This window comes from Canis aureus, chromosome 21 (genome assembly GCF_053574225.1).
Source record: "Canis aureus isolate CA01 chromosome 21, VMU_Caureus_v.1.0, whole genome shotgun sequence".
Lineage (NCBI taxonomy): Eukaryota > Metazoa > Chordata > Mammalia > Carnivora > Canidae > Canis > Canis aureus.
This window is the reverse complement of record NC_135631.1, coordinates 35,123,673-35,139,941: the sequence shown is the minus strand read 5'-3', so window position 1 is coordinate 35,139,941 and position 16,269 is coordinate 35,123,673.

Sequence of the window (16,269 nt, the reverse complement as noted above, 5' to 3'; positions counted from 1 at the left end):
TGTTTGTTTGTTTAATTTGAGAGAGAGAGACAGTAGGGGCAGAGAAAGAGGGAGAGTAAGAGAAAGGATCTCCAGCAGGGCCCCACACAAGGCTCCATCTTACAGCCCTGAGATCACAACCTGAGCCAAAATCAAGAGTCAGGTGCTTAACCAACTGAGCTACTCAGGTACTCCAAAGATTTTATTTATGTTTGTTAGAGAAAGAGAGAGAGAGAGAGAGAGAGAGAGAGAGAGAGAGAGGAGTGTGCATGAGCAGGGAGAGGGACAGGAGAGGGAGAAAGGAAGCGGACTCCCTGCCGAGCATGGAGCCCAGCACTGGCTGCGCTCAGGGCTAATCTCAGGACCCTGAGATCATGACCTCAGTGGAAACCAAGAGTCAGATGTTTAACTGGCTAAGCCACCCAGGTACCCCTAGGTTGGTGGCTTTAAATGTTTGGTTTCAGATCTTAGCCTTAATGCCCACTTGCTATATAACTCAGCCTCCTTATATTATGTAACTCCTTAATGGTTTTGCGTCTCAATGTTCTTCTTTGTAAATTATTCATAATAATAATTCAGTGTCTACTTTAGAGAGCTATGAGATTTAAATGATGCCAGGAATGCTTGGCATGAGGAGGAACTTAATAAACTATGGTAAAAAATCATTATTATTTTTAATTTATTTCCCTTCAGAATACTAGCAAGGCTATTTTTTTAAATTAATAAAATTGACCTAGGAAAAGTACTTAGAATAAGTTATTACTGAGAAAAAATAAAAATAAGGAACATTAGTCCTCCCTAAGTAATGTGGACCCCTAGGGAATTAGCCAATGCATCATTGTACATCGATAAAACGGAGTACTGTTTTGCTGATAAAAATATTCAGGTAGAGGGGCCCCTGAGTATCTCAGTCAGTTAGGAGTCTGCCTTCAGCTCCGGTCATGATCTCGGGGTTCTGGGATCCAGGTGAGCCTGCAGTCGGGCTCCCTGCTGATCAGGAGTCTGTCTCTCCCTCAGCCCCTCACCCCACTCATGAGTGTGCGTGCGTGCACTCACACTCTCTTTTTCACAATCTCTGTCTCAATTAGGTAAATAAATACATCTTTTTAAAAATAATCAAGAAGATACATATGATAGAGTCATAGAAACATATAACATATAATTCCCTTGGCAGGAAGTTAGGTTTTATAGGTAGGGCATAGAACTACCTTTACTTACAATCCAAATTATTCTTAAAAATCTCTTAGGAAAGTGTCACATTGGAGACAATGGCCCTGAGTAAATAAGTTGATTTCTATATAAAGACAGTGTTTTACCCAACATATTTTCTTTAACTACTAGATCAAACTTGGTGCTGCAAATGCCTGTACTAGAAGAGTCATTGAATGGTCTTAGGAATTTGAACCAACAGAGAGAAACAAACAAGAGGAAAGACAATCCTTGTCTACGCTGATGCAGAAACATTCTGCTTATTGAACAGAAATGTCTGTGCAGTTTTTGTATCTTTTCCTACTTTTTTTCCTTTCCAAGTTATGTATATTTTACTTTGAATAAAGTAATGCAAGTAGAGCAGAAAGATATCCATGACCAAAAAAATTACAGAATTATAATAATATGCTACTACAAAGATACACAATAAACACACATTATAAAAATGGATCCAACTATTCATTAAAGAGTGCGTTGTATGTATTTAAGGAATTATGCATTTATAAAAGAGAATTTCAAAAAATATAAATTGAGTTGTTAATTTGTGGTAGCTTCTGTTCAATAAAATCAGGAGGAAGGATTTTCTTGTTTTACCTTTGGATGTTCAAGAAGTATGTGTTAATTTTGTAATGAAAAAGCAAATATAGGGCAGCCCAGGGGGATCAGCGGTTTAGCGCTGCATTCAGCCCAGGGTGTGATCTGGAGACCTGGGATCGCGTCCCATGTAGGGCTCCCTGCATGGAGCCTGCTTCTCCCTCTGCCTGTGTCTCAGCCTCTGTGTGTGTGTGTGTGTGTGTGTGTGTGTGTGTGTCTCATGAACAAATAAATAAAATCTTAAAAAAAAAGCAAACATATGTTAAATAAATGAAATAAAAAGGAAAACTAACATTTTTTTAAAAGAAGGCTTTTGGAGCATTCTTTCTTAACATAGGGCTTACAACAAATTAGAGAGTAGGTAAAGAGAGCAAAAAGATGAAAATTTGCCGTAGCTCAGATGAATAACTGGATTCAAATATTGTATTACTATATAAATTTATATTTCTATGTATGCATGTATGTGTATCATAGTTATTAATTCCAATCCAATCTGATTCCTAGCTCCTGGAACTCACCACTGCTTCTTTATCATTTTTGCTACTGGTCTGGTTGAGTAAAGGGACAGCAAATTCTATTTGGAACAAATCAAATGCACAAATATAATTTGTTTAAACTAGATATTGTTTTTGAAATTTGTCCTAAAGAATTCATAAAATTGGGACATTTATTGTTTCAGTTTCCCCTATAAAAGATCTAGAATATTTAGTCTACATTTCCGCATGGCAATTAGCTTCAGGAAATGACAGATGAGTGTTCATCTCCCTTGTAGATATGACATGTGTTCTCAGTTTTCCATAGTCGTAACCAACCCTGTTTCACTCACTTAAGTGGACTGCCTGACCTTTGATATTGACTATCACAAATGTGTCTCCTATTATGATGGCCTCAAAATTGGTCTGGAGTTACTTTCAAGCTGCCAATTTGATTCTATGTACCAAAGATGATTATGTAGCTGTTGGCTTTAAATGAGGGACTTAAAAATCTGCCACAGTTCCTTCTCCATCACTTATTTTCCTTGTAAATCCTTTAATTTATCTAGAGTTGCCTTTCCTTGTTCTCTTCTACACTCCAAATGCACACCTTCTATCATTCAGTGAAAGTGAATGTTTACTGAGTACAAACCACATGCCAGGTGTGGACATAGAGTTCGTAATACTGAGGTTAGACAACTAAATTACTGAGTCTCAATTAAATTGCTGTAGCTGATGATAACAATACACTAGGAAAACCAGCTAACTCAACCTGCAGGAGAATAAGTCAAAGAAGGCTTAATGAGAGTGAGATGAAATTATTTAATAATTAATTGTTGGAGATAAGTTTGGATGTGAACTCGAGAATACAGTAGCCATAATACACGGTTTGATTTTCTGTGGAGTTACATCTTATCAGGCAGCTATTAGCTATAAAAAAAAAGCTATTAGCTTAAAAAAAGGAAAATGTAAAGATAAAACAACCATTTTCATGTATTTTCAATGCATGTCATTAAAAAAACTATACTGCATAGCACATTAACATTGAAGCATAAATTTTGAAATATAAATAATTATTAATAATCTTTTTCCATGTCATTATTTTCTTAAATGTCAGATAATTCTATCCATTAATTTTGGAAATGTCAGCATCCTGTAATGAATGCATAATATACTTATAAAAATAGAATTCTCAGGGAACAAGAAAAATGAGCATATTTGTATGTGTATCTGAAATCCCCAATTACTTCAGATTCAGCAATAAAAAGGGACTGGAGAAGAGTAATAAGAACTATTGAATTTTAGAGCTCCATCTGCTGCTCTATCTTATTATCACATGTTGCTTTGTAAAAATACTATAAATTTAATAAGATTCCAATCTGTGGAGGAAACAACAACAACCACCACAGAGTCTTACTCAATGCATCATGGTAAGTCTAACAACAATGTAGTTATTTTGTAATTGGGTGAATATTCTCAAAACCATAGATAAGCTTAAATTTATATATCTTAAAAATAAAAAAGGGAAATTAAGGAATTTGACACTCCATCAGAACATTCTCAAACATAAAATATAATTATTTGAATAAATCAAAGTTACATATTGTAATGCAAGATTAGACAGATATATGTACACTTTTCTTTCCTAAGTCAGTATATACTTTGTACTTGTTTTCATTACATTTCAAGTTACGCTCTCCAAGCAAAAGAATGCCTCAAAAAATGAAGAGGGATTCTACAATTAAATGCTTTCTACTTTTTTTTTTTAGAGAATGAGCAATAGCTGTCAGGATGGGCTCTGTCCTTCCCACTGAAGACCAGCTCACTCCTCAGCGTATTCTCTGTTCCACACTCTGTCCCTTCACACGAACCAGTCATTTCCTGTCTCTCTTGTGCTCCTCTCTTTCATACTCTCTCTTATGTATTTTTTGAATTTCCAGGTTGGGGCACGATCACTACACTATGTTTCTAAAAATATGAGTATCTGATTTTTTATTATAGCTAATCCAATCATTTTCTAGTAAGACACTCTCAAGTTTATGACAAGGCCAGCACAGTGTGTTTCCATAAACATGGATATCTGACTTTTATCACAGCTGATGCATTTATTTTCTATTAAGAATGTCAACTGACTTATAAAAATTTGAACTATCGATATTACCTTTTCTCTTTCAAGTGACCAAGTTGTTTTGAAAACTAGACTCCCTTGCTCATACTTTACTTTGAAAATAACTTTTCTTACTGTACAAATTTGATCCTACAGATGTGTTTAAGTCCCTCCTATCTTACTTTTAAAAAAATAAATAAATAATCCAAAACCAAACAAAATAACTCCTTTGAACCTGCTCACACCTCTAATGCCATCCATATCCTTTCCCATTTTCAATCCAGCTTCGTGAAGCAGCAGGCTACTCTCCATCTCTTCACTTCTTCACTTCCCACTTCCACTTCTGTCCTCGGATTCTACAAGAACTTCTTTAGCATATCACCAGCAACTTCCTAGCCTAGTCCAGTAGACATTTTTCAGTTCTTACCTTTCTGAATCTCTCTACATCTTTTTTTTTTTTTTTTTTTTGGAATGGCTAATCCCTTACTTCTTAAAATTTTCAAATCTTTTGACTTATATGACCTTTGTTATTTCTGTTCCCTTCCTACATTTCAGATCCAGGTTTATGTCTTGCTTCTAACTTTTACTAGCTCTGCAGTCTTAGTCAAGTAGGTTACATGAGCTATATAGAATTCAGGGCTTTTTTGTTTTGTTTTGTGTTTTAGAGAGAGAGAGAGAGATGGGGGAGCAGAAGGAGAGATACAGGGAGGGAATCTTCAAGCGGGCTCCCAGCTGAGTGCAGAGTTGAAGGGAAAGATGAATCCCAGGACCCTGATTATCATGACCTGAGCTGAAACCAAGGGACACTTAACTGACTAAGCCAACCAGGAGCCCCAGAATTCAGGATTTTTTCATGTAAAAAATGGAGATAATAATACTTACTTCTCAGAGTTGTTGAGAAAATTAAGTGGCAACATACATGAAATATCTAATGGCATGCTCAGTTAAAGGCAACTCTTTTTATTACTTTTTTTTCTATTAACCTTAGATTTACAGATAATTAAGCAAAATATCCCAAATCAAATATTGGTTAGAAATATGAACTAAACATAATTTGACTTTCTTGCAAATTCTAACCTGGAAGAAGGAATGCAAAATACATACATATTTTTATTTTAGAAGTTTCATTCAGTTATATTATTACTTCAACAATTTTGAAACTATTTTAGGAACATCTTTATTTAATAAATTTATAGCATTTTGAGAATCTGGGAATTGGAATAATGTGCAAAAGAAATTAAACATGATGAATATCTCAAGCATTCATTTTTATTATTTATTCATTTATTTATTTGTAGAGAGAGAGCACAAGGGTGCGGAGGGACAGAGGCAGAGGAGAAAGAGAATCTCAAGCAGACTCAGAGCACAGAGCATATTCTGGGGCTCCATCTCATGATCTTGGGATCTTGGCCTGAACCAGAATTAAGATGGGACACTTAGCTGACTGAGCCACCGAGGTACCCCTCAAGCAGTTCATTTTTTTAAAATGATCTTACACATGATTTGAGAAAGAAGTCTACATGGCTTCCTTCTACCTGAACCTTTTCTTTCTGTTGAAGTCCATTCTGCTGTGAAAATGAGGATGTCCAACTGTGTACAGCTAGCAAAGTCATGATAAGTGAGCAGTTTTTCATTAGCTTTATAGCTTTGAACAAATTTCTTGTATGATCTAACCTCAAACAATCTTCAGTTCTAGGACAGAAGGCTGTTAATACTGATGAAATGACTTGTTAACACAATGCAGCCCCATCTGGCCATCACGTGCTCAGACTCCATTTCCTCTTTCTACCCTTACCTGTCAGGGACCATAATGCTGGCTTATTTGTATCTTTATATTCTCCCAGGAATGACAATCTCTTTCTGTGGTTGCAGCTGTCCTATTAGAACCATTCAGTAAAACACTATATAAAGAAGAGGAAGGAAATTACATTTTAAGTCTGATTAAAATGCTCTGACATTTGCAAACATATCATTATATTATATTCTAACAAAATTATGCAGTAGTTTAATGACCTTGGAGGACTCTTCAACTGAGCATGATCTTTCATACTGAATTAATCTCAGAAAGGAATGCTTAGCTCTGCCTTTTCCTTTCTGCTCTTTTCTATCTGGTTCTCTGCCCTGTGAATTCTAGAGACTTTGACCTCCCCAAATTCCCAACTCTATCTCATCCATGTAACTCAGAGTTGGTATAAAACTATTTCCCTTACATTGTATTGAGAGGGTTAAACATCAAATAAACAATGTACCAAATATAGAGGTTATAAAGGTACCTGCCAAGAAAATTAATACAATTAACTAAAATTGGAAGATACAGATGAAAGAGGAGGAGGGGAAGTAAAGTGTATTAATTTCATCACTGTTCATAGTAGAGTGTCAACCAACAGAAATTTAAATGCATTGTACCTCGTACCTATTAATATAATTATTAAAATGAATATATAGACCAATTATTTATTTATATATATACACACACACGCACGCACACACACACACACACACAGATTATATAATTAGAAATTGAAGTGGAAAAAGAGTAAAAATTAAAAGCATTACATGAAATATAATGCCAGAACCAAAACCAAATATAGTTTCATCATGGCAGCCCCGGTGGCTCAGCAGTTTAGCACCACCTTCAGCCCAGGGCGTGATCCTGGAGACCCAGGATCAAGTCCCACGTCAGGCTCCCTGCATGGAGCCTGCTTCTCCCTCTGCCTGTGTCTCTGCCATTCTCTCTCTCTCTTTCTTTCTCTCTCTCTCAAATAAATAAATAAAATATTTTTAAAAGTTCGAATACAGTTTCATATCTGTAAATATGACTGGCTAAAATGATAAATTGAAGGAAAAAAATCTCTCCTTGAATCATAAAATGAAATGTTATGCATTCAAAGGAAAGTTCAGCAAGAACTTGGTGGAAGCCTTGCAGCAGGTGGCTTGTCCACGGAGTCCCTTGTTTACTAGGAGTGGTTCTCTCTTAGCATCCCTTCCGCCTCCAATGTTTGGCTGGGAGCAGCCCATGGGAATTGTGCCTGGGGCACATAGATACTCAGGACGGATTTCAGAGTATAGACACTGGGCTCTTGGTCAATTATGCTCTCCCAATTGGAGGTCTGGGAGGCCCATTCTTTCTGTCGCCATAAGGAAGCATTGTTTCAGAGATCAAAATAAAAACAAAAGCAAAAACAAAATGCCAAAATACTGTTCAAGCAAATACAACGAATTCAAATCACCCTCCTGAATCAATGGATCATTTACTGAAAATGTGTGGTCTCTCCTCAAAAACTCCATAGTGCTTTGTTATTCCCTTGTATAATGTTTCACACTTATTTTAAATGTTTATAATGTACATAATGTATGTATGTATGTAAGGAATAATATATTTTATGTAATATATATTTTATGTCATTGGTCCATTAAATTATAAATAGCCAGAATGGGCAGAAATGCAGAAAGGCAGGCTTTGGTTTTATGGGGAAAAATGGAAGCGGAATTCATGTTTATTCCAGCTTTTTGTCATATTCCTTGATCTTTCATATTGAGTGATTCCTTCATCAATGTTATATGAAGAAAAATAAGAATAAATAAAAATTTGGTAAAGAAAATCATTAAAAATCATTAAAAATTGAATCCAATAAAAACAATGCTGTAAAAGAATTCTAGGAAATTGTATGCTTTATTCTCCTTAAAAGCAGTAAAATGTACTGCAACATAGAATGGAACTTTTTTTTTTAATTTTTTATTTATTTATGATAGTCACACACACAGAGAGAGAGAGAGAGAGAGAGGCGGAGACACAGGCAGAGGGAGAAGCAGGCTCCATGCACCGGGAGCCCGATGTGGGATTCGATCCTGGGTCTCCAGGATCGCGCCCTGGGCCAAAGGCAAGGGCCAAACCGCTGCGCCACCCAGGGATCCCTTTTTTTTTTTTTTTTTTTTTTAATTTTTTAGAATGGAACATTTAACAATTTTTTTAAAGGTGGAGAAATGCAAATTATGTTTCAAATATTGCAAATAGGTGTATATTTTTGTAACAGTTTTACTAAGCTACAACAGAATGGAGTAGAAACACTGGGGGTTATGTGTACTATGTGTTTTTTAAATTATTATTTTATACTGCAGAGAAAATAATAACAACAATAAAATAGTAATTTAAGACAAAAGACAAAATCAAGTGAGGTTCTCCATATATTATAGCAATATTAGAAAGAAGTCAAATTTTAATGGAGCCCACATGGCTTCTGAACAAGCTTAAGTTCCTAAATCTTTATTGCTTGCCATAGTCTCCCATGAATACTCAAGAGAGTTCTTAAACAATAAATCTAATTTTAGTGGTAGAGTGGGCCTCAGCAGTTAAATCGTCACAGGGCTGGTATCCGATCACTATCTTTGGAGGAAGTTGTAACCTTTCCTTGAACATGCTCCCTACATGTGCAAGGGCACCTCTGTTCTTCATTCAGTCTTCCATGGTGCTTGCTGCCTTGTCTCCTGTGGGCTAACATTAACAACTGCTACACGAATGAACTCTGTAGTTATCAAATAATACTTCAAACGAAGGCTACCGGGTGTAGTCTTAGATCATTTGTCTCTGCTACTAACTCAATGTAATTAAATATCCTCTCTGTTTTTCTCCTTTCCATATTTGTCAATAGTATCCTTAAAAAGTGAGTGGTCACAGGCGCTAAGTACTAAATAAGTGGGTATGGTTGTTCAGGGTCTTCAAACTTAGCAATCAGCCGAAGTGCTGCTTGCAAATACGCTTTTAGCATATTTAAAACACCAGGGATGCTGTATATTATTCTGGATTAACAATCTCATGATTAATTGTTTTCTCATCTTCTGAGAAGAGTTTAGTAGTAGGGATGATTTATGGCATCACATCTGCAATTTAGATGAATCGATCATACCTAGGCCTTCATTTGTATAATCAGACTGCTTTTTCATTGTCCAGGAAGCTCTTGGGTGGGTAGAAACAGGATTCATGTAATAATTTTTTAGAAATTGTTAATGATTCTCAGAGCCTTTGCGTAAATTAACTAGGTGTACATAAATCAGTAGAAAATCAGTCTTGCATTTACATAGATGACAGAGTAATTTGTAAATAAAAACATCTAATTTGTACTCTTGTTATTATATACCACATGCATACATTACTTTTTTCAAAATTAAAAAAAAACTCACTTAAAATTTTTTTAAATGTTTTTTTAATTTTTATTTATTTGTGATAGTCACAGAGAGAGAGAGAGAATGAGGCAGAGACACAGGCAGAGGGAGAAGCAGGCTCCATGCACCGGGAGCCCGACGTGGGATTCGATCCCGGGTCTCCAGGATCGCGCCCTGGGCCAAAGGCAGGCGCCAAACCGCTGCACCACCCAGGGATCCCATACCACATGCATACATTCCTTTTTTCAAAATTAAAAAAAAACTCATTTAAAATTTTTATAAGAGTTGAGACATAAATATATTTAAGTAATTTTCAAAAATCTTAAAATAGTTTTAGGTTTATGGAAAAGTTGCAAAGATAATACTAGGAGTTTCCAAATATCCTATGCTTAATTTTCCCCATTTTTAGTATCCTATATAGTATGGCACATATATCACAACAAATGAACTGATATTAGTTTATTATTATTATTAATGAAAGTCCATACTTGATTCAGACTTTCTTTGTTATTATCTAATGTCTTTTTTCTGTTCTAGGATAACATCTAGGATATGACATTAAATTTAATCATCATGTCCTTAAAAGCATATTTCAACTATTAGTTTTTTATGTCCATTAAATGTCTAGTTTTTTATGTCTATTAAAATAGAATTCTGAGTACAATCTAATTAATTTTAACATTTGGGTGCCACATTTTAAATAACAATTTATATTTTTAAAATTAATGTTTAAATATTTTTTATTAAAATATGTAAAGATATGTCATGGTATCAAGTAATCAAATATGAGATCAATCATATCATGATATTGGAATATTTGAAAGTGCAAAGGAACAATAAAAAATCTATGAACTCCTATTGCCCAGAGACAGTAACAACGTTTCATCATAATTTCTTCTCTGCTTTTTATCTAACTTATTTTCCTTAAGAACTGGCAATCATATTGTTTATGCAGGTTCTTAACTTTTCCTACTTAAAATAGAGATTGTTTACAAAAAGCATTTTCTCGGTGACAAAATATTCTATTTTAAAATGTATTTTAAATTAATTTTAAATGTATTTTAAATTAACCCTCAAAAAACGGATTTCCTATTGAAAATCATTTAAATCCTTTTCAATATCTCTTTACATATAGGTCCCAATGAATTAAAAAAACACATTATTGAGGTATGATTGACACACAAAATGCTGTATATATTTAGAATATACAATTTGATGAGTTTGGAGATGATAAGATAAGATGATAAGATAACGATCGCCACAGTCTATGCTCTAAGCAAATCTATCACCTCCTAAAGCTTCCTCTCACCCTCTTTATTTACCTTTTAATTTTGGTGAGAACACTTAACATTTTTAACAATAATCTTTATCATGTTTCCACATTTCTTTAGGAGCCATTTATTTTTTTTATTATTTACTACTTTCCAAATAGAATTTCAGAGTGTACCCAAAACACACATAGTGTATTTAATACTAACTCTCTAGTAAAGCATTGGAAAAGATTATCTGAAATAAATTTCTGCACTAAATAATATGAACTATTCTGCACAAAAGAATATGAACATTTTAAGGCTTTTGATAAACATTGACAAGTTCCAAAAAGATTTTATCCAAAGACACTGTATGAAAGTGTTTTCTCAAAACCCTTCCCAATACTGGACATTTTTCTTAAAAACATAAATAGTAATTTGTTAAGTAAGCATTGTTACCATTTGCATACTTGAATTAACATTGAAATATTTTCAAATATTTCTAGCTATTGCCGTTCCTTTTCTTTAAACTATTCATTTATATCCTTTACCCACTTATCTATCGTGACACTGGGATTTATCATACCAATTTTAGCTCCAAATAAGTTAAAGTTACTAAAATTTTTATCTCATATATATTGTGTTTATATTCAAATAAATTCAGTGATATGGACACCTAAGGACATTAAATATTTATTCAAAATATTAGTATTTTCATCCGCAGTATCTTTTATTGCTTTCAAGGTAAAATGTACTCAGTATTCACTTACTATTAACCATGATATTTCATTTATTTTCTTCTATCTGTCTTAAGAGTCAGTATACCATTGACCCTGGGCTCCCTCCAGTTCTTGCTGGTTATGCCAAGAGTAATAAGGCTTTGGCCCCTCTTTGCCCATGCCTTTTTCTTGGGGTCATATTTGCAGCCAGCAGCCTTGAATGATGAGATAACCTGTGCCCCCAGACAAAGATCAGATTTGTCTATTGTTGACCATAAAAGCAGTAAATTCCTTGAGCTCAGTGTTGCAGTTGCAATGAAAACCCACTAAATACACAATGTCTACCTGGGTCCCCCCACAAAACCCCAGTGGGATTTGGAGAAACTATGCAAAGAAGATGCTTGTACTACTGTTGTATTATATCTAACACTCTTTTATCTTTGATCCTGGAATACTGGGTCCTCTGAGAGCATCCATAAAACAGTAACGAATTTGCTCGTTTTTATGAAGGATACAACCCTAGACTGATGGTTTTGACAAAGATGAAATGCAGACACAGACATAGCTTTCTGGAAGCAGAAGAAGGAAGACCTGGGTGGGCTGAATTTGGGGCTGTGAGGAGACTTCCTAGGAGTAGTTAATACATGCTTTTGCCAAAGACGTGGGTAAGGTGGGGGAATAAGGGCCCCACTATCCTACTGTGAATGAGTCTGAGCAGCAAGGGGTGGGATCAAAACAAGTGTTGCCTAAGTTGCTTACTTTTTGTCAGACAGGAGGAGGAGAGATGCTATTATGACAAGGGGGCAGTAGGGGATCCTCCAGCTGAAATAAATGCTGCCAGCGATGAAAATATAGAACTCTAAGTGTACAGAAAACATTAAAAAAATTCTTGGACCCAAAAGATCAGGAGACAAATGCAAAATCTAGTTTGCTGAAGTGCAGCTGCTCTCCCCACCATACGCCCTTACCCTTTTCTCTTTCCCGAATTTATCCTCATCTCATCTGCTTTAGGAAAAAAAGGCTGCATATGTTGGGGATCTAGGGGAGGAAAGACACACATTTTTATAGCTCTGTTGAATACATGCACCCAAGTCACATTCTATGTGGCTGTGTTGCAGAGTAGACGCTAAGACAAAGGTAGCCAAAGTTCCAGGAATTGCAAGGAGGACCCATAGCTGTGGGTGAGGAGATGGTCTGCAGAAAGGGGTCCCGGGTATTGAGTGTTTACTAGAGCCTGGAGTTACGTGTGTTTTTTTGTAATAGATGAGGCATCAGTGGTTTGGAATGCTTCATATTATATAAACTAGGATATGGGAATCAGCAAAGTTAAAATTAGTAAGTCATCTGGTTTTTAAGGATATAAAAAACTGATATACTGAGACCTGGCTAAGTTTTTATGAAAATATCACTTTAACATTTCTCACCTGACTAAATAGTTTCTCCTCTTTCAGTCTCACGGACTCTGCTTTCCTTTATCACATATGGACGCTCTGAATCAAATCTGGGGCCACTCGACTATATGTGTCAAGGACCTGAAGCTAACTACAGATGAAGAAAAGGAAAACCTGGTGTTATCCCTCTGGACAGAATGCTTAATCCAGGTAGTCTAGGGCTGTCCCAGAACCACAGTGACCGTCTCAGCCGCACATGCAGAAAGAAGAGCAAACATTTACGTGCCAGGGAGCTCCTGGTGCTTGGAGCCCGCAGCTGGGAATGGTTCTACGACAGCTTTCCTTAAGTGAGACCTGCCTGGTTCTGGGAGGCAGGTGCACAGAAGAAAGAGGAGACCAACAAAACCGTACTCCCGACAAACTCCTTTAATCCAGTGTGATAGAAAAGGCACAGCTCCAATAAATGTATCACTGAAATTTAAATGTTGTTACCTGGCTTTGTTCTTTGGAAGAAACAACTTTAAAGAGCTTCATTGGCTCTACAAAAATCTTTCAATTAACACAAAGAAAAAAAATTTAAATTGGTTTTTCACAATGAAAATATACATACATACCTTTGTGTATACACAACCCTCCTCCCTGAAAATAAAGTTACCCCCATAACATAAGTTTCATTAAATACTGCCACACTGTGAGGGGCGCTCACATCTAGGGCATACAGGAGAAAAGTTTTCCCTACTCACCTGCTCTGGGACCTCAGTTCCCCACAGCCTAGTTTTCTCTGTTCCAGTAGATGAACAGCATGATTTCCTGGCAGCTGTGGCAATAGCCTCCAACAAGTGTGTGTTAACCCCCTTGGTCTGTGTTCTCCACGAGGAAAAGTGGACCTGGATTTAACAGACAGGGTTTGGGCAAACTGCATTGAAAAAAAGAAAATGAAAGCAACCTTCTGGGTGAAGGCTTTGAGATTTTTCAGTGTGCTGTCCTTGTAGATTCTGCTGTTGAATGTAAATATAAGAGCTTTGCTTGTTCTGTAAGTGCTCACAAAGTCTAGAGTGAATTCTTCTGCTCGGGTGTCCCTCCTTGTGGAGAGGTGGCCCCTATCTTCTCTTGTCTGTGCTCTAGTAAAAACAAAATAGAATCCAGGGCGAAATGGGAAAATTACAGTTTTAGTGATTATTTAGATGACAATTGCTACACAAGGAGAGGTAATTTCCTTGTACAGGAGTGACACCTGTCTGAAGCAAGTAAGTTCTTTCTAAAAACGGTTCAACAATGGGAAGGGAGTTTGGTCCTACTGCAGCTTAGCACCTGAAAGATGGTGGTTTTGAGTCTCCCAGATTGATTGATGCCCTCCTTTTAGAGTAGGTCAAATCAGACACCATGATCAATAAGGCAAGGGCTCAGCAAGCCTTGCTAATCATATAGAAATTTATGGCCAGCTTTGCCCTGGTGTCATCTTGGTTATATATAAAGTAGTAGCAGCGACCTTTTAAAGCCCAAGTAGTCTTGGATAACACCATGTATGACAAGCGACACTGGAGCTCCTGAGTGATCCCGCCCATGAGGCTTAAGCTGATGTAATATGAATCAAGTAAAGTTTTACACCAAACCCTGAACTGGAATGACTTGAGCCCCTTTAGGTAGCATTTGTACATAAGGAAGATTGGCTATGGGATATCTCCCCGGGGAAGCTTTTTGGCTCATCCATTGCTTGCTATAATTAGTGGCAATAACCAATAAGTAAAGATCAGCAGGTCCCTTGGGTGGGTCTCCACGTAGTGAGACTTCTATCATATTCTCTATTTCTTCTTTTAAGTCTTCACAGTAGGCTTAACTCTTGGTATATAAACCCAAGTTTTAACAGGTAAAATACTTTTATCTTTAAAAAGAAAAAGTAGCACACCTGAGTGATTCAGTAGGTTAAGACTCCGACCCTATATTCTCCTCAGGTCATGATCTCAGGGTCGTGGGATCAAGCCTGGTGTCAGGTTCTGCACTCAGGGCGGTCTGCTTTTCCCTCTCACTCTGCTCCTTCTCCTACTTGCGCACTTGTGCTATCTCTCTCTCTCTCTAAAAAAAAAAATAAATAAATAAGATTTTTAAAAGAAAAATTATTTTATGTAATCTACTGTTATCAGAAATCTAATTTGAGAATCATACCTAAACAGTTACTTCTTTGTTCTACCTTGGTAGTCATCCTCCTCAGAAATTAAGTCACCCTTTTGGAGACTAAAGTAAATTACACTGATGGAGAACTGTAGAGTAACATGATTTGTGAGGATTGTTTTAAAGGCATGAGTTATCTCTCCTCTGGTATCATGGTTGATTATAAACAGTGGCCCAAAGAACAGGTCCTATGAAGGATACAGAAGATCTGAAGAAGATTCCCTCCGAGTTTATAATCTACCACATGTTGGTTAGGGGGGAAAAAAGGAGGGAGCTAAGGGCCTCCAGGGACAGAATAATACTAAGAGCCAAAATCCCCAGAAGCACAACTCTTAGGATGCTGAACTTTGAGCCAGCAATGGAAATGTGAACTTAGTATAGAATCTGTGCAGCATAAAATATCAAACACAGAAGGAAATATAATTTTGGGAAAACTAGTTTACAATATGATGAAAAATGAAGTTCTTTCCTTACCTCTTACCTGTGAAAAAATAGTTCCCCCGTTGTTTAAAATCTAAATGAGAGATCTACACTCTACAGTAAAACGAATAAAATGGGAAATGTGTCTTAAACATGTCAGAAACCATAAACTGCAAAATGGAAATTTAGTGGATCTGACTACTTCAAAATTAGATTTTCTTCAAAGATAAATTTTGCACAAGTCCAAAGAACTGTTAAAAGACATAGTTCTTTTTTTTTTTTTTCATGGAAAAGGAAATAAGAATTTCCAGTAAGTGTGATCAATTTATACACTTTAGAGATGTTTCATTAGTAATAAGAGAAATGAAAGTAAGAGAGAGAGGAATTACTTAATATCCATTATGCAGGCAGAGAATTCAGTTTTAAGAAAGCCCATGCTTGGGACGCCTGAGTGGCTCTGCGGTTGAGCGTCTGCCTTAGGCCCAGGGAGTGATCCCAGGTCCTGGGATCGAGTCCCACATCGGGATCCCTGCAGGGAGCCTGCTTCTCCCTGTGTCTCTGTGTCTCTCATAAATAAATAAATAAAATATTTTTTTTAAAAAAAGAAAGCCCATGCTAGACTGCAATCTGGAATTATTAAGTGAAATTAAAGTTGTCTATACTTTACGATCCTATAATATCTCTCCTGAAAAATAGTGCACCCAGAGAAACCCTTGCACAGATGCATTAAAGTATATGTAGAAAGACATTTTTTCAGTGCTGTATGTGTTAATTCTAGGCAATGTAACTGCCTATCAC